The sequence below is a fragment of the Sarcophilus harrisii genome, chromosome 3, assembly GCF_902635505.1.
Source record: "Sarcophilus harrisii chromosome 3, mSarHar1.11, whole genome shotgun sequence".
Taxonomy (NCBI): domain Eukaryota; kingdom Metazoa; phylum Chordata; class Mammalia; order Dasyuromorphia; family Dasyuridae; genus Sarcophilus; species Sarcophilus harrisii.
Window position 1 is genome coordinate 25,656,700 of NC_045428.1, and position 20,896 is coordinate 25,677,595.

General features: G+C 36.7%; 1 pseudogene; it reads left to right on the plus strand.

Annotated features, from left to right (window-relative positions):
* Positions 1-20,896, plus strand: part of LOC111720093 — an 81,345-nt pseudogene that overhangs the window by 16,606 nt on the left and 43,843 nt on the right.

Genomic DNA, 20,896 nt, shown 5'->3' on the forward strand with positions numbered 1-20,896 from the left:
AATCTTGGAATGGGAAAGAAACTTCTGAGGCTATCAACCAGTTCAAAACATATCTGAAGAATATGTGTTATTTACAACATATATCATAATCATTATCCTCTCCCTTGAATATCTTTAAACAAGGGAATTTAATACTTAGACACAAATCTTATTACAAGGAAATTTTGCCTTTTTTTTAGGTCATGAAAATTGACTTTGAAATTCCCATTCATTGTACCTTTTTTGCCTTCTGGAGTCAAACTAGGAAATGTCTAGGCCTGATTCTTTATAACAGCCCTTCACTGAATGACAGAATATCAGAATTGGAAGAAATAGTGCCGGCAGTCTACTTCAATCTTCATTTTTTCTGCCATCCAGATCTATGATTTCATTCAGGTAGGGATTTCTCACTGAACCAATTCCCTTCATCAAAGCAGATTTGGAAATACTCTGAAACTTGTATTCTTGGAGAGTTAATTGGGTCAATGAGATGTTAAATGATTTGCCCAGGGTCATATAGACAGGATATGTCAAAGATGGGGTGTGAATCCAGATATTTCCTACATCTGAGATCATCTTTCTATTCAGCACATTCTGCCTGTCATCTGTATCAATCATCATGACCAAAAACTAATATAAATTCAGTAACCAGTCAATAAGTGATCAAGTGTTTACTGGGTGTAAGGTACCATTTTATGCACTGGAGCTTTTAAATGAATGCATTTATTAATTGGGCAGCTAAATAGCACAGAACACTTGACCTGGAGTCAGGAAGACTCCTTCCTTTCCTTGAGTTCAAATCTGGACTGAAACATTTGCAAGCTATAGGACTCTGGGCATGTCACTTAATCCTGTTCCTCATCTTTAAAATAAGCTGGAGAAGGAAATGGCAAACTGCTCTGGTATTTCTGCCAAGAAGATCTGAAATGGGCTCATGAAGAGTCAGAGATGATTAAACCAATTCAATATTTGCTTATTTTGTGATTCATAAATGGATTTGTGGAGCTCTCTACAATAATTCTATAGCATCCCAGTGGTCTGTGGTCCAGAGGCTGGGAAGCCCTTAATATAGTCCAAAGTCTTCTTTTTATATATAGGGAAATGGTCACCCAGAGAGGATAGATGTTTTGTCCAAAGTCATTTAAGTAATAAGTAGAAGAGAGAGGATTTGAGCTGTTGTCATCTGATTCACAATTTTGTACTCTGTACCACATAGAACTTGTAATTAATAGAACAATTTAAATTAGTCAATAAAACAGTACCCTTGGGGTACTATTTAACACTTTGCACAATTTAGCTTCCATTACCTTGCCAAAGTTATTCGATTTTCTTCCCTGTCATCTTCTTTATATTCCAGTAAAAATGGAAGTCATTACCTGAGCTCATGAGAAGTTAATATTCTATTTCCTGCCTCTGTACATCTGGTCAAGCTATTCCACAAATACATACGGCATTTGTTCCTCATTTGTCCATACTACAAACCTTGCTTTCCTTCAAAGATCTTAGATATTATCTACTCTCTGAAACTTATCTTGATCCTCTCATTTGGTAGTGCTCTTTACCTCTCTATTTTTCTAATCTATACTTAAGTTTGTATATACCTCCAGGAAACTGTAAGTTTCATAAGATTAAGGAGTATTTCTTTTGGATTGATTTCTTTGAACAATGCCTGAAACAGTGTTTGATAAATTCTATTACATTTACTTTATATTAACAATGTATTTAACAATAAAATTGTAATATAGGGATATAAATGAAATCTATTTTCAGGATAAATTTAGGACCAGTAAAAAATGAGACCAATGCAAAAATATTTTGAGTCCTCTTCTATCCTAACAGATTCTATTTTTTTCTTACAAGTTTCTTATTAACTAGACTATAAGTTCTTTGAGGACAAGGACCACTTATCTCATTTCTTTTTTATTGAAATAGAATGGATGATTGCATTCGTTCCCATTTATGTAATGATAATTCCCATTTATATGATGGGGTTTTCCCATGAGGTAGGAAAAATATATATTATCATAGAGTTTTTTTTGGTCTCTATCTACACCTTACTATATTTATGGGACTCCTGTTGCAAAAGCTCCTGAACCAGTTAGCCATTTATTTGTAACTTGGTAATTTAAAAAATACCTTTAGGGCAGCTAGGTGGCACAGTAAATAGAGCACCAGCCCTGAATTCAGGAAGGCCTGAATTCAAATCTGACCTCAGACACTTAACACTCTCTAGCTGTGTGGCTGTGTGATCTTGGGAAAGTCACTTAACCCCAATTGCCTTAGCAAAAAAAAATACATTGGATACTATAAGATTCAATAACATAATAAAGGTAGGTAGTATGTATTGGAAAAGGGCTTGAACTAAACTCTTCCTGACAACCAGGGTAGCCTTCTCACCATTATGCCATTCCATTCTACTTCTTTAAAAGTGTTAAAGAGATGATATGACTTATCCTTGACCACCCAGCTGGGCAGTATCAGAGGTAAGATTAAATACAACTGCCCCTCCCCCAGTTCGAGATTCCATGCTTTCTACTATAATTGGTGGACAATGGTTCTACCCAAAGTTTCAACCATGAAACACATGAATTAATCCTAGTATTTGTCTACTTGTAAACAAAAGCAAAGAAGGCAAGCGATGGATGAATTGTAAAGCTAACAATTGGTCTTCTGTGACTCTTGTTATCACTTTTCCCCTCCTTTCCTCATTTTGAACTAAAGCAGAATAGGATGGATCTATGTTCAAATCCCAGCCCTGACATTTACTCCTAGTGTGATCTTGGACTAATCATTTCACCACTCTGAATCTTAATTGCCTCTGTGATGACCATGTTAGCACCCAAGATACCTTAGAATCAACCAGAGTCAGGATAAGCAAAAATCCTTAGTCTTTATTCTTGGTCTTTAGGGGTAGAAGTGAAGGGGATAGAAGCAGAATCTTTGCGACCTCCTTCTTCCTCATCCAGCGCCAAAGTGCCCTGGCTAGTCTTACTCCACCCCCAGTCCCTCCTGCAATTTTCTGTATACACTAATTATCAAGCCAGAACAGGATAGTGGGAAGGGCCATTCCCCAAGCACATGCCCATAGAGTATTGTCCAATCAGTAATTAGCCCTAAGTGCTTGAACCGACCTCAGTGCAACGACTCAAGCGTTTCAGCCCTCTACATGCCTCAAATGTAAAATGAGAAAGTTGGAATAGATGACTTAGTCTAAGATGCTCTGATCATTGGCCCAAGAACCTCCTTTCTTTCCAAGCAGCCCTTCCATCAAAACATAAACAGTCAGAATGATCTGAGTCTTTAGAAAAATGAAAAAAAAAATGTCTTGGCTAAGGGAAAGAACAAAGGAAAGACCATATTTGGAGAAGAATAATTCTAATCCAGTTCAGAAAAAAATGAGCAAATCTGTTTAAGATTGCAACTTCAAATAGATGAAGAGATAGTAAGAAAACACAAAGACTCTTGAGATGAGTTCCTGTTAAGATCGTGTATTTTAAGATCAGCACGAGACAGGAATTCAGGTTAGGGGAAAATCGTCAGTCTTTATTCTCAGTGAAGAAGGATCGGAGGTGGAAGAGAATCGGCGATAGCAATGTGTGCAGCTGAGTCAAGAAGCTAGCTCGACCAGCAGCCACACAAGCAGCAGCTCGGAGTCTCAAACTCAGCCCAATCTCTCCCAGCTTGTCTTCTTCCCTCTCTGCCTCCACCCACCAAAATCGTCATTTCCTATACAACACATCAGGACTTGCAAGGAGAGTGGGCAGGGACCATTCTTAATCCAATCATGTATATTAATAGAGTATAGCCCAATTACTATCTAGCCTCATGTACTTGGGACCTCAGTGCATCAGCTCAAACCTCAGCCCATTACATTTCCCGCTTTCTTTTATTTTAGAACACCGGTGGTCATGCCATCCCTGACTCCTCAGGGAAGTCAGAGCCCCCAAGGGGAGGTGATCACAGCCTCCCTAACTTCTCAGGGAAGGAGGTGAAAGCACCGAAAAGGAGGTGATCACAGCCTCCCTGACTTCTCAGGAAAGGAGGTGAAAGCACTAAAAAGGAGATGATCACGCCCTCCTGACATCTCAGGAAGGGAGATGAAAGCACCAAAGGGAAATGGGGGTTGCTAGCGGGTTTCTGGGCTGAAGGGTCTTATTATGCACAAACCCATCAGCATGGGAGGTATTACACAAGCACATAGCAATAACGCAGAGGCTATTAGGGATGACCCTCCCCTCAGTCAGTGCAGGCTCGATGTGGTGTAACAAACATGAATTGTACACACAAGTAGCAGAATAGCAAACAATATAAATCAACATGGTGTTGGAAAAGATCACCAGAAGTCCTAGAAGGTGGGTATGTAAACAACAGTCACACATACACCTTCTTCAGCAGCCAAGAGATAGTCCAAAACCAATCTATTGTCCATTGTTTCACATGTCAGGGAATCCAGTGATCCCCCTGAGTTTTTGAAGTCCTGAAAAGTCTTTTATGTGTTAGGGAATCCAATGATTCCAGCAGATTTTGAAGTGTTGTAATAGTCTTATCATTTCTCAGAGAATCCAATGATTCCTGAGAGTTTTCAAGTCCTATGTCTCAGAGAATCCAATGATTCCTGAGAGTTTTCAAGTCCTATGGCTCAGAGAATCCAATGATTCCTGAGGGTTTTCAAAGTCCTATGTCTCAGAGAATCCAATGATTCCTGAGAGTTTTCAAGTCCTATGGCTCAGAGAATCCAATGATTCCTGAGGGTTTTGAGTCCTATGGCTCAGAGAATCCAATGATTCCTGAGGGTTTTGAAGTCCGACAATCTTTGATGTCCATGAGTCAAACGCCATAACTGCCACGCTCTTTCAATGGTGAGCACAATCAGCAACAGCACCACCCGATATTTCTTGGGTCTTCTCCTTTGTTTCAAAGGTCTGCTCCGTCTCTCTGCGATGGACAAGGCGAATATGGCTCGTTGGCACCCATCTGATTCCTTCTCCACCTGTAGAGATACAAGCAAACCCTCTCCCCAAAGCAGTTAGCCTATCTGGTCCTTTCCATTCACCACTTTCTGGGTCTCTCCACATCACCTGGCGATTATCTAAAGATAGTGGAGCTGCTCGCACTGCACACTGACCTTCTGGTGGGTTATAAAACCTGTCAGCCGGAGCCAGTGCATCTTTGTCAAAAATCAAGAAGTTAATAGTATAAAGAGTTAGATTTAGAAGTTCTCTAGGATTACCTGTGGCTCCCCCTTTCTTTTGTTTTTGGAGTAGTGTCTTAATATCTCTGTTTCTCCTCTCCACTATTGCCTGTCCTTGAGGATTAAAAGGTATGCCTGTGGTGTGTAAAATCTTATACTGTGCACAAAAGTGTGCAAAATGTTTCGAAGTATAAGCAGGACCATTGTCTGTTTTTATTGCTTGTGGCACACCCATAATGGCAAATGCTTGTATGAGGAATTCAGTGACCACTCGGGCTGTCTCTTTTGCTGCTGGCATTGCAAAAGTGAATCCTGAAAAGGTGTCTACCACAACATGGATGAAAGACAGACGACCAAAAGATTTATAATGGGTCACATCCATTTGCCAGATTTCATTGGGTCTCAAACCACGAGGGTTCTTCCCTGGAGGCAGTGTAGGAGCATGGAAAGGAAGGCAAGCCGTACAGGCTTTTACTATGCTCCTAGCTTCCTCTTTTGTTATTCCAAATTGTAAACGTAAAGCTCGAGCAGCCTGATGATATTTAGAATGAGATGCCTGAGCTTCTTGGAACAAAGGGGTATTGACCAACATAGTTAGAAGGCTATCTGCCTTTGAATTGCCATCAAATATGGGACCTGGAAGTCCACTATGAGAATGGACATGTAATATATAGATCTTACCTGGATGCTTTCTCACTTGCTCTTGAAGTTTCTTAAAGAGCTGATATATATTAGAGGCTGCAAATTTTATTTGGGCTGTGGCAATTCTTTGTACCACACCTACTGAATAGGCCGAATCAGATATTATATTTATGTCTCCTGGATAATAAGTAAGAGCTAGAATGATCGCGTACAATTCATTCTGCTGAGTGGACTGAAAAGGAGTTCTGACTACTCTCTTTATAGCTAGCTCAGTCCGTAGAGCATGAGACTCTTAATCTCAGGGTCGTGGGTTCGTGCCCCACGTTGGGCGCCAAATGTTAAGATCGTGTATTTTAAGATCAGCACGAGACAGGAATTCAGGTTAGGGGAAAATCGTCAGTCTTTATTCTCAGTGAAGAAGGATCGGAGGTGGAAGAGAATCGGATAAGCAATGTGTGCAGCTGAGTCAAGAAGCTAGCTCGACCAGCAGCCACACAAGCAGCAACTCGAGTCTCAAACTCAGCCCAATCTCTCCCAGCTTGTCTTCTTCCCTCTCTGCCTCCACCCACCAAAATCGTCATTTCCTATACAACACATCAGGACTTGCAAGGAGAGTGGGCAGGGACCATTCTTAATCCAATCATGTATATTAATAGAGTATAGCCCAATTACTATCTAGCCTCATGTACTTGGGACCTCAGTGCATCAGCTCAAACCTCAGCCCATTACAAGTTCCATACCAAGGTGATTGATTATAAACAAGAGAATTGAGGAAAATGTGGTCATGATTGTTGAACTACTATTAAAAGTTTCTTTTAAAAATGTTGAATAATTACATTGCTTGAGGTAGCTAAACTGATTTTTAAAAAAATAACAAAAGTTTGGCTTCTGGCAGTTATAAACTAATATGCTTTCTGTTGAACCCCAGGAAAAAAAGGATATTATTAAACATATTGTTTCAGCACTTATAAAAAGAAGAAGTGTTTACTAGGGGCCAACATGGTTCTTTTAAAAGAAATCAAGACAAACTAATAGCATTTTTCTTTTTGATAGGATCATTTCACTGATAGATCAGAAATCTGATCTGGAAATTCAATGTAAGTCAACAGTAAAATAACTACTTCAAAAAGTTCAATTTATAGTAGGCTATATTAGATTATAGAAGGCAATAGTAATTATATTCTACATTCATTGTGACTATGACTAGATAGTTGTGTCTATTTTTAGGTACCACATTTTAAAAGGGATATATATGAAACAGAATTTATCCAGAGATCGTCATGGTGAGAGGATGACAAAGGGTTATCAGGAACTGGGCCTGGCTAACTTGAGGAAAAGACAACTTGAAGAAAATATGATTAATATCTTCAAACAAATGTAAAGCAATCATCTGGAAGAAGTTTGATCTATATAGGGATCTAGACCTAGAGTACAAGACTTGAGCAAAGGACTTACTATTAAGTAAAATCCAGAATTGGAATGGAATCATTTGACAGATAACGAGTTTCTTATCATTGGACATGTTCAAGAAGAAACACAATGGCCACTAGTCAGAGATACTGTTATAGGGATACCTGTATAGCTCAGGAATCTGATTTGATGATTCCTATTTGACCACAATCTAAAATAACCTTCTTAGTTCTAAGTTTCCATGATTCTCAGAAATAAAAGCTATTTGCCTTTACATTAAAAGGTTCACTTTGGGTTCCAGAGAAAGAATATTTTTTTAAGGAAATTAATACCCTGCAACAAGAATCAACTTCTCTCTGTAGATTAAATCTTGAAATAGATATCAAAAATAGTTCAGCTGTTCCCAAATCTCAGATATCTAGAGAGAGTTCCTAAGAAAAGAGAGATTATCTGGGGGTATGATAAATAATTAGTTCCCAAGACTCTAATTATTAGAGAATGTTAAAAATTAATCTCTCCCAATTAGCTGGAGGGAAAATGGATATTTTTGTTATTTTAAAATCTCAGAAAGTTATTCAGTGATTGCTTATTGGAAGTTGCAAGTCTGACAAGAAAGAAAGAATAAACTCTGAGGTATGAGGTTCATGCCGCCATCTCTCAGCTGTCAGATAGTAAAGACTGGAGCTCTCAGCTATTGAGATATAGCTTCAATTACCATCCAAGACTGAGCTAAAAAAGGCAATCCAATTTAATACAGCTTCTCAGCATTGAGATGACTTTTGGCCTCCAACTTCAAAATAATCTTTGAAAGTTCCTTTAAAGAGAAATAATTAAGGGAGCAAAAGATCAATAGAAGTCAAACAACAACAAAGGGAGGTGAATTGAGTAATTCTGGGACATGAGCCATATAGAAATATATCCCAAACTTTTCTTCTCCCACTTCAGTGCAGTACAGAGTGAAACTTTCTCCCTAGTAATTAGCTGATTATTCCATTTTTTATCCCTATGATTCTTTGAGCTAAGCATAATGAACCAAAAGTACATGCTCAAAATACTTGGGCATTTTGTTTTGAAATGGCCTTGAAGATGACAGGCCCACTACTTTAAGGTATCAAGCAATTTCCCATGTTTCTCTGGCTGCAAGCAGGGCAGACAGTCTCCGCCTCCCTGATTCCTGGCGAAATAGTTGCAGAAACAGGTGTGAGCTGGATAAATTATTTTCATCAGTGATAAATAAGATATTTTGAATAGAGAAAGGCATGGAGAGGGAATGAAAATGACTCATATTAGCGAAAGAAAAGTACTTAGAGAACTCAAGTGGTCCTTTCTGGTAACTTTGGTTATTTCCAGGTTCAGAAGCACCTATTTGTTAGATAATTCAAATAGTGAATTAAAGGATAATTCAAAATACTGAATCATTTAATTTCAACATTCTTTCTTCCTCTCCTTGCCTTTGGGGGGGACATTTTTAATGTCCAGTCAACTTCAACCTCAATCATCATTGATTATCTCCTATATGCCAACCATGGGGCAGTTAAATAGTACAGCAATTCGAGTTCTGAGCCTGGAAACAAAAAGTTCTCTTAATGAGTCCAAATCTAGCCTCTGACACTTACTTAGCTGTGTGCTCCTGAGTAAATCACTTAACTCTGTTTGCCTCAGTACTACATCTGTAAAATGAGCTGGAGAAGAAAATGGTAAACCACTGTAGCCATTTGCCAAGAAAACACCAAACTGGATCACAAAGAGATGGATATTAATAACAGTAAAAATGTGCCGAACACTGTACAAAGCCAAAACAAAACAACACATACTCTTAAGGACCTTACACAGTTTAAGGCCATAATGTAGTACATAAATGCTGAAATCTGCAAATCAGTGCCTGGTTTTCATCAGTGATAAACAAGGCATATTGGATGGGGAAAGGCATGGAGAAGTTTGATTTGATATCTTTTGTGATCAGTTTAATTCCTCACACATCGATGATTTATTTTTTTTAATGGAGTTTGACGAAAATCTGAATGATGGTCAACTCCAGATTATCCAAGGAAAAAGAGAATGTGGATCCAAGTGATTGATAAAATCCATTGTAATATAAAAATTTGCTTTATCAGAAGCCCTTAATGACCTTATCACAATCTGTAACAGAACCACTAAATAAAATGTAATCATCACTGTATGATAAGTAGATGTAAAGTTTTTGAAGCACTTTACATAGATTATGTCATTAATTTTCACAGAAACCCAGGGAGGTAGGTAAAGTAATTCTTCCCATTTTCCAAATGAAGAAACTGAAGCTGAGAGAAGTTAAACAAATGATCCAGGAATACAAAGTAACTTGTCCAGGATTACAAAGCTAAGAAGTTTCTGGGACAAGATTTAAGCTTGGACTTTAACTAACTCCAACATCTCTACTCTATCCACTGTGTCAAGTGGTTGCCATGATTTGTTCACTGAAGTTTTCCTTTGTCTCTTTTTCTCTGCTTAGCATTCAGTTGGAAAGCAACATGGATTAAAAAAAAAACAAGCTGCCATCAAAGGCAAAAGAAAGATCTGAATGAGTCATTCAGTTGAGGACCAACATCCAAAAAACCAACCATTTGCTAATATTTAAACCTGGGATAAAAATAGAGGGTTTAAATATTAGCAAATAGAGTTTCATTTGCCTTAGAAGACCTGTGAGAAGCAAGGTATTTGTCATATCTCATTTCACACAAGTCAAAAGATGAGAAGAACGATTTGCAATGATTAGGAAGTTGGCAATATGGAGAATTTTTCCTTTTTCTTAGCCTAACAAATCCCCAGATATAGAAGAATTTTTTATAACATGTTTGGTTGGTACTTACAGTGTTTGGATATAAATCTGTCATGTCTTATCTCCTGAAACTTGACAATAAAGTACATCAAAAGCCTCAAATTACACAGGTTGCTTATAAAAGCAGTTATTGGTCATGTTCCCAGAGCTGTAACTAGCAATTTTATAGCTCTGGCAAGTTATATAAAATGTGTTCTCATTCACTTGAGATAGAGAAAGCATATTCTAGGACACCTTGGAATTCCTAGTGGCAAGGCTGCTATAGGCCAGTTGTAGGGAAGGAAAGGGTGAAACCCGGAAGCTCAACTGGGATATAACACCTTGAGAGAAGAAAGTCATATCTACTTCTTTCCTGTAGCAGCTAATGATAACTACCTACTTAACTCAATTGCTTTTGTCCAGCAGAGGGACTGAAAGTCCTGCCAAGATTCCTTCTAAATCTTGTTCTCCAGGAACAAACACTGATTGCCTTAAACTAGCTGGAGTACTGCTTGGTCCTTCTCCAAAGCTCACCTCATAAAGATATTCTATCATATTTTATTATGCTTTTTATTTAGGGCCTTCTGAAGAAGACACGCTTTTTAGATGTGAAGAATATCTTTTTTCTCCAAAGAAAAAAGTACTTGAAAAAGACAAGTGAGAAAAGTGGCAACAAGAAAACTGGGAAGAATGTATGGTAAGAGTTTTTCAAAAGTTCTATGACCTAAGTACATGTACCTTCTTCATTATTCTTTAAACATGATTTAAAAAAATAGATAACAATGATGATTTAAAAAAAACCCACTAGTATTTATCAGTAATTTTACCATTTCTCTAGCATCCCTCAGAATGTCAGCTGCTTGAAGACAGGAATGATTTCATTTTGAGCTTTATATCAATATTCCAGCATCTAGTACAGTGCCTAGAACAAGGTAGATTTTAAATCTGTGCTTGTTGATTTAGAATGGATTTATTGATCAGAAGGGAGCAAAATTCCCTCTAAAAATTAACAAAGTTCCTATTTCTCCATTTCATTTTGGGGGGGGGTCCCTAATAATGTATCAATCATCTAGATATTTAACTGGAACTCCTTTGGTTGTCAGGAAGTTTAAAGATGGAAGCCATCTTTAAAATTTGTCTAGAAGATCCCTTTCCTTTGAACAAGGAAAAATTCTGACTCTGCCACTTATTGTTTTTGTGACTTTGGACAAATCACTTCCCTTTTCTCATTTATAAAATGATTATGTTGGAGTATATGTCCTCTAAGATTTTTTTTGAGCTTCAGATCTTCAGTCAGAAGGCAGCAAGTCACTAAATTCTAATTATTAATCTTAATGATAGTTTCCTCAGCCTTAAAATGCAAAGGTTGGACTAAATCTCTCTGAGGTACCATTTGACTTTAGATCTGTGATCTGCAGAGAGGATTAGACAAGATAGCCACAACTTCATACTACAACTTGCATAGCCCTAACCCAATTGATAACCATCCCTGCAATTTCCAGTTCTTTGTCGCCACTATGGAAACTTTTTTCTCTAATCATTTTTGGAAACAGACATAGAAGTGGTATTGCTAGATCAAAGGGCCTACGCAATATAATAACTCTTTGGGTATAATTCCAGATTGCTCTCCAAAATGGTTGGATCAGTACACAATTCTACCAACAATGGATTGCTGTCCCAACTTTTCTACATCTCTTCCAACATTTGTCAACTTTCTCTTTCAATCATTTTAGCCAATCTAATAGGTAAAAATTGATATCCCAAAGTTGTTTTAATTTGCATTTCTCTAATCAGTAATGATTTGGAACATTTTATATGATCATAAATTGTTTTGATTTTTTCATTAGAAAACTGTCTGTTCATATCCTTTGACCATTTATCAATTAGGAAATGAGATAGCTTCTAAGATCTCTTTCAACTTTATAAGCCTTTGATCAATGAACAATTTAATAGTAGGTGTAGGGGATATATGGACCAAAGGTCCTTTTTGGCTCTGCCTTTTAGAATGATTGCCCCTTTCCAATCAATCAGAGTATTTACTCTTTGTATTTACTCTTTTGTATTTACACTAGATCCCAGAATTACTGGTTATGAAATTAATAGTGATCATACAGAAATTTTATTTTAAAAGGAGATAATATAATTTTAGAGCTTAGAACAGAAATTAGTTTAGTGCCTTTGAAATCAAGAAGGTTGATAGAATGATTATTAAAAACTAGCCACCTTGCAAAGTTATTTTTACAGTTATTCTTAGACATAAATCCACAGTTGTCTTTTTCAAAAATAAAATACTGATATTACCTTCCTTGCACGATATTCACAGGACTCTGGATTGTCATTAATTATGGGTTTCAGGGAAGTAGGAAGTGTTGTGGTTTTGTGTGAGATAATCAGATCTTAAAAAAAAAAGTTTTTGGAAAATGCTGCAAAAAGGAAATTGCTTTTTCACCTTCTTGCCCTCCTCCAGAATTTGAACATTTCATTTCAGGCTTTGGGAGACCCTTATCAAGCAGACAATTTGAACAGGATTCTCCAAAGACTAATAAGAGTACAAACCCTTTGGCTGGTGGACAATTCTTTGACAGATCTAAGTGCCATTAGACTGCCCAAGTACTTAACGCCACATTCAATTACCAAGCCAGTCCGCAGTTTTACATCATAGTCTCTAAGCATGGCAAGGAAAGAACACTCCAATAGATCTAGAACGTGGTGCATTAGGAAAGAATTAAGCCATTGATACTGATCTTGCATAAAAAATAGAAAGTTGCTGTGGAGCCAAATACCCAGGCTAAAAGTCAGTCATTGACTTGTGATGAGTGCATGAACCTGGACAAGTCACTTGAGACATCTTAGTGTCTCAAGTAATTCATTCAGACTACAGATTGAGGAAGAATTGCTGATCTGTATTGATTAGAAGGAGTTAACTGGTCTAGTTCCTTAAAGTCAACAAAATCATTGGTCTATTTGAACATATATCCTAATCAACCATCTCTTACATCAATATCAGTAATGGTGGAATTCTTTGGATACAGATACATTTCAAAAACACAAATATTTTTAAGGTCTATTTTATAGGCACCCCAAAATATTAAGAGGGAATGCCTTTTGCTGTATAGAGGACTTGAAACACATAGATAGAAATACATTTATTTGCAAATAGAGAAAATGGATTCATAATATTGTCCAACCAATTTATTAATTTTAAATACACATACCCCTGTAATCAACACTGTTATTTCCTGCTCAACAAAAGGGACAGACTTCTCTGCTCATATGACTGTGTAAGTATAAATTGCTCTTCTATGACTCTAGTGTAATTAGTGCTTAAAATTAATAAATTGATTATCTCCAGCCCACTTTTTTTTTCTTTTTTAAGTTTGAAAAGATTGGAACATGGTGCCAGTGTTAGGTACCTATAACAAGATAACTTTCCATGTATGTAAGGCATTTCATCTGAGACAGTGAGTAATATTAAATTCTGCTGGGAAGCATTTTTAACTACAGTGTTCAATGGATGAGATTTTTCTTCTTTTCTGAATAAGAATCTGGTTTTGATTAGATATAGGCCAACATCCTTTCAAAATGCTTATTCTTTGGTTGGATTTTCATTCCTTTTGACTTCCAGTGTTTCACTTAGTGAACAGAAAGAGATAATTTATTAAATATATCAGAGCAGTCTGGAAGAGGTAATATACCTGCCAAGCATGAGTGAGTTTACTCCCTTCTTCACTATTGGGAGCAGGCCCAGGAGGTGCAATAGAGTTCAAGCATCCTAAGTAAGGATGCTATGAAGACTGATGTCTTACTTCTCCTGGGTCCCTTTACCAGTGTTATCAGTTATTGTAAATCAGAAAGATAGAGCAAGAACACAGAGACCTAAGTTCTGATTTTGTAACTAACTTAATTATATGTTTACATATTTCTCTATATATGTATATCTATACATATATATGACTATGTTATTATATGACATTAGTTTCCTAGTTTGAGCCTCAGTTACTTCATTTCTTAAAATGAGGGAAGCAAAATTGGATCCAGAGGGTTCCTCATTGGTATTATCTTTTTTAATCACATCTGACTCTTTGTGATTTCATTTGGGGTTTTCTCCACAAAGATACTGAAGTGGTTTGTCATTTCCTTTTCCAGAGGCTCCATTGTGCAGTTAAGGAAACTGAGGCAAACAGACGTTGAAAGACTTGCCTAGAGCCAAAAAGCTAGTAGATTTCTTAGCTGGATTTGAATTCAGGTCCTCCTGAATCCATACCTAGCCGTCTATCTACTGAGTCATCTACAAGTAACTTCCAAAGCTACCTAATTTCAATCCTGTCATTGAATAAATGAGGAACCTAAGATACTGAGAGAGCATTGCCAAGGCCATTTCAAAAGAGCAGAGCCTGGATTCAAAATTAGGCTTTTACACTTATAGGCTCATGGATTTGGAAATGGAAGGATCTTTGAAACTATCTAATGTACCTCCTTATTTCATATGTGAAAAACTGAAACAAAATTTGGAGTCAAAGGACCTGGATTTGAAGTCTAGCTCTTCTCCCTTAATACTGTGACCTTGAATAGGTGTCTTGCCTAAATTTACATGGGTGACCTCCCATCCAAGTAGAATTTGATCCCAGAACCTAATACAAGAGCTACTTTTCTTTCTATTCCAATGGGATCCAAGGTCTTTTTTTAGCTTTAAAATTCCATTCTAATGCTTCTTCATCCCCATTACATTGTCATAATAAAGCATAGCTTTTATTTCCTTTTTAATAAAAATGTCATTTCCCCAACTCTGAACATATATTATATCATATTCCACTTTTTTATCTCCACCTGGGATTTGTGGGTATAAAAGAAATCCTGATGAGGAAATTCCCTCTACTAAGGCAATTGAGCAATTTTCCTGTAACTTAATATTTCAGACATATGCTTAAGGAAATCTGAATTTAAGTGATCTGCCCAGGATTGTTTAGCCATTACCCAGTATATGAGGTGAGACTTTTACTGCAACAATTAATAAACATTTATTAAATGTCTACTATATCCAGATACCGTGCTGAGAGTTGGGGATAAAAAAGAGGTAATTGGCAATTTCTATCCTCACAGAGCTTCCACTCTAATGGAAGCCACATCATGCAAACTTTGCATGTAGTCTTGAACATCAAATTGGATCACTCAGTTCTTGATTCTAAAACTAGCTCTTTATCTACTATGTTACTCTGATTTTCATAAGCCTCAGCTCCTGATTCATAGGGAAAAGCTAAAAAAGGTCAAATTTCTTCTGAATTAAGGAGAGACCGTGTGACTGAGTGGAAAGAGAGCTAGACTTGGAGCCAAGCCCCTAATATATATTAGTTATGTGATTTTTGACAAGTCCCCTAATTTCTCAGTGCTAGACAATTCTCCAAAAACATAAGGTGCCATCCTATGGTTAGAGAAACTTTCCTTACCAGGAATTCATAGGCCTAATCTCTATTTTTATCTAGGACACACACCAACACCTTTAGATTAGGATAGATGGAATGGCCTATGTCCTCAAAGAGCTGAATGAATAAGCTAGAACTGTGACAAATCCAATCAGCACTGATTAAGTACCAGAGTAGGCTCTCTCCAGTTGTCCTGATTTCTATCTTGCCACTGGACTCAGATGACTCCAGAAAATAAAGTGAGACTGGTTCTTTGCACAGCCCTCCCTCCCTTCAGTCTGACTTACTCGCATGTCATGGCTCTCTTCAAAAACAAAGGGCAAACAAAACCCACAAAATCCTGGGGAATATAAAGTCAATAAAAACCAATCTCTACCTTCAAGGATTTTATATTCCACCAAAGAGAAAGTAAATTCCTCAATTTCAGTAAATTGCCATATTACTGTAATTTGAGAGTAAGTTATTCCCATCATGTCATTTTTTCAGTAGAGTGGATGCAGCAGTTATTTCAATAGCATGGCTAATTATGTTTAGGTGACATACTGAAAGCAAATTTCCCAATAGCAGACGGTGGGTTCATCATTAATAAAAATCACAGCCTTAGGCATCCTCTCTTGCTTCTAGGCATTATTTTGTTAATTTATGAGCAACTTTTTTTTTTTAGCTGCTGGCCCAAAGTTAGCCACTTGTTTCAAGTCATGCTTTAAAAAACTTACTTCAATACTTTAGGATCTATAATTTCCTTGGGGTAGTTGGTCTTCTCCATAAGACATTAGGAATTCAATCCTTTCCAAGACCTGGCAGAAGGTGGGTTTTTGAGTTGTTATGCTCAAAAAGAAGTTGTTCTCCAATAACCAAATGTATGAGCAACATTTTTTAGTTGCTAGCCCAAAGTTAGCCACTTATTTCAAGTTATGCTTTAAAATACTTACTCCAATATTTCAAGGATCTGTAATTTCTTTGGGGCAGTTGATCTTCCTCTCCATAACGCATTAAGATTTCAACCCTTCAAAGCTCTGTCAGAAGATGGTTTTTGAGCTGTTAAGCTCACAAAAGCAAGTTGTTCTCCAATAACCAAATGGATGAGGATTAGGATTTTTTCACCTCAAACATGAGACATGTAGTCAGTCAATCTATGGCTGGATCTGTGGTTGTACCTTTCTAGTACCTATTTTAGGTATGCTCTACTGACTCAGTCTTTGTGTACCAAAGGTCACCTGTATGAGCCATATTGAGCCATTAAAGGAAGGCATTAGTGGAAGATATTTTATTTCATTTATTTATTTTTTTTACATGACCAAACCATTATTTTGCTGTACAAAAAGAATCAGACTCTGAAATATTGTACAATTAGCTTGTGAAGGAAATCAAAAATGCAGGTGGGCATAAATATAGGGATTGGGAGTTCAATGTAATGGTTTTTAGTCATCACTCAGAGTTCTTTCTCTGGGTGTAGCTGGTTCAGTTCATTACTGCTCCACTGGAAATGATTTGGTTGATCTCGTTGCTGAGGATGGCCAGGTCCATCAGAACTGGTCATCATATAGTATTGTTGTTGAAGTATATAATGATCTCCTGGTCCTGCTCATTTCACTCAGCATCAGTTCGTGTAAGTCTCTCCAGGCCTTTCTGAAATCATCCTGTTGGTCATTTCTTACAGAACAATAATATTCCATAATATTCATATACCACAATTTATTCAGCCATTCTCCAACTGATGGGCAAGTGGAAGATATTTTAGAATAATCTGTTCTCAAATACTCTGACATCCTCACTAGATATATGATTTTATCAATGTAGCAATTCTTCTATCTCTGTCTGTTCTGTATAGCCACATATTGATGGAAGTTGGTATTGGGAAAATAAAGTTAGGTTGCACTAGCTATAATTTTATAATTATTGAAACTTGTTCTATAGGAAGCAGTATTAGAGTGAAGTCCAATTGAACTCTGATTATTGGAAATAATGAGTCCCATGATCATATATATTTGAATTCATTCTGTTGGAAATTATAAGTATAAAAAGTATGATCACTGGTTCCATTTAAATGGAATATGCAATGCAATTTCAAATAATATAACTACTTTATAAGATTCATTACTTTCACTAATGGGGACCTATTTATCACTTGATTACTATTGTCATTAGCTATATAGGTGACACAGTGGATAGATATCCAGAATTGGAGTCAGGAAGACCTCAGTTTGATTTCTGACTCAACCTTTATCATCTGGGATAGAGCCAAATAGGTAGAATGCTGGCAGCAACCCAGGTGTACTTTGCCAACATACCCCATCAAACAACTTTAAAATAACTCCTCAAATTGAATTTTGAAGTGATAGAGTCAACAAGAGCTTAGAATGAGACTATTTTCCAGCCTAAGATAACTTAGGAGGTCAGCAGGAGAGGTCTGTGACAATAGGGTAAAAGCACTCTAGAGAATGGCAACAGAACAAGAAGCGGGTCTTGAAAGTAGCTGCAATAGGGGCAGCAGCAGTGCAGCAGCTTTAGGAGTTTTCAGCCCAGGGACAATAAAGAAGTTTGAATAAATGGTTACAAAGAGATTACAGGGACACTGCATGCTGACACTAGGGGCAGCTGATGCCAGTTCTTAATTCTATTGCTATAATCAGCTCTGGGTCACAGTTCTAGGCTGAAGAGGAGCAATTCTTATCAGTCACAAGGGTGCAGGGGACCTGGCCACAATCCCAAGCCAAAGAGGAGCCCTAGCACATGTGACTACAGGGAACCAGGGGCTTTTCCTGTGAAAAGACCAGAGCACAGATGAAAAGTGTAGTAACTATGCTTCTTCCCCATCATTTCACCATGGAAACACCAAAAACTTTCAGACTTTTAAAACTAGCTCTGAAAACAGCAGCACAATAATCTGAAGCTGTGTCTCCCCAATTCCAAGTGAGCAGAGCCCAACTTCATATAACACAAAGCCAAGAAACATGCTGGAAAAAATTAGTAAACAACAAAAAATGGATCATAAAAAGATTTTATAGTGGCATAGAAGACTAAGGCATAAACTCAGAAGAAGATAGTAATATGAAAATATCTATAAGCAAGGCCTTGAAGAAAAATGTTTATTGGACCAAAGTCAAACAAGAATTCCTGGAAGAGTTAAAGAGATAAGAATGGTAGTAAAACATTTTGTTAAGAGAAATTAAAATAATGCAAGGAAATTATTAAAAGAGATTTAATATAAAGGAGTCAAAACCACACATACCCTTTGATCCAGAAATGCCACTACTGGTCAGTATCCCAAAGAATTCATAATAAAGGGGAAAGGATCTACATGTTGCAAAAATGTTTGTGGCAGCTCTTTTCATGGTGATAAAGAATTGGAAAATGAGTGAATGTCCTCCATTTGGGAAATGGCTGAATAAGTTATGCAATATTATTGTTCTATAAAAAAACATGAAAAAAAAACTGGTTTTAGAAAATCCTGGGAAGATTTCCATGAACTGATGCTGAATGAACAAAGAAAAATCAGGAAAATATTGTACAAAGGAACAAGATTGTGTGATGTTCAACTATGACAGACTTGGCTCTTCTCAGCAATTCAATGATCCAAGCAAAATGATTATAAGGTTCTCAAAGTAAAATCAGTTACATTTCTATATGGGAAAATATTTTACTTTTAAGAATATTATCATAATTAGGGAATTTAGTAAGATTCTACATAGGAAGAGGGCATAAATGTAATTTAATTTAAATGGGAAAAGTCTCAGAAAAATGAAGAAATGGGAAAGACAGATATACTGGGAAAAGTGGAAAGGGATAGAATGGGAATGTTTTCTCACATAAAAGAGACTCACAAGTAGGAACTTTTACAGTGATGAACAAAATGAGAAGAGCAATACTTAAACGTCTCATTGGAATTAGTTTAAAGGGGGAAGAATACACACACAAAAACATATACATACTCAATTGGATATAGAAATCTATCTTATTCAATAGAGAAATAGGAAAGGAAAGAGAAAAGAGGGGAGTGATAAAAAGAAAGAACAGATTAAGAGAGGAGGTATTCCAAAGCAAAATAGACTTTTAGTGAAGGGCAAGATTAAAAAAAAAAGAAGATTATAAAACTATATTATAGAGCAGCAGTTGCCAAAACCATTTGCTATTGGCTAAGGAATAGATTAGTTGATCAGTGGAATAGAGTTAGTTCAGGATAAAATCAACAACTATAGCAACCTAATCTTTGACAAAACCCAAAGACCTAGCTTTACTGGAGATAAGAACTTACTGATTTGATAAAAAACTGGAAAAATTGAAAACTAATATGGCAGAAAATAGGCATTGATCCACACATTAACACCGAGCACAAGAATAAGGTTCAAAATAGGTTCATTGACCATAGGCATAAAGAATAGAAATTATTAATAAATTAGAGGAACACAGGATAGTTTACCTCTCAGACTTTGATGGAAGGGAAGGACTTTATGACCAAAGAAGAACTAGAGATCATTACTGATCACAAAATAGAAAATTTCGATTATACAAACTGAAAGTTTTTGTACAAAACAAAACTAAATGCAGACAAGATTAGAAGGGAAGCAATAACACTGGGAAAATATTTTACACTCAATTGGTTCTGATAAAGGCCTCATTTCCAAAATATATGAGAATTAACTCTAATTTATAAAAAAAATCAAGCCATTCTCCAATTGAGAAATGGTCAAAGGATATGAACAGACAATTCTCAGAATGAAATAGAAATTGAAACTATTTCTAGTCATATGAAAAAGATGCTCCAAGTCATTATTAATCAGAGAAATGCAAATTAAGACAACTCTAAGATACCACTACACACCTGTCAGATTGGCTAAAATGACAGGAAAAATAATGAATGATTGTTGAGAGGGATGCAGGAAAACTGGACATTGATGCATTGATGGTGGAGTTTGAACAGAATCCAACCATGTCAGAATAGTTTGAACTATGCTAAGAAGTAAACTGCATACATTAGATCCACAGATGTTACTACTAGCTTTGATCCAAAGGATTTATGACAAAGAAGAAAGGACTGTATGTCACAGAATGAATTTGTGGACCAACTTTTGTAGTGACTAGAAACGAAAACTGATGATGTCCACAGGTGAGGAGAATGGCTAGAATAAACTATGTAGGCTATATGAATATTATGGAATATTATTTTATCATGTAAGAAATGACCAACAGGATGATTTCAGAAAGGCCTGGAGAGACTTAAATGAACTGATGCTGAGTAAATGAGCAGGACCAGGAGATCATATATTATTCAACAAAATACATATGATAGACAGTTCTAGATGGACCTGGCCAATCCTCAGCAATGAGATCAACAAATAGATTTCAATGGAGCAGAATGAACTGAACCAGTGCAGGCAGGAAAGATCCTCCATTACTTAATTGAGACTACTAAAAGTTCATCAAAAGCTTTATTTGATAGATCTCACCTCAGGTTGCTAT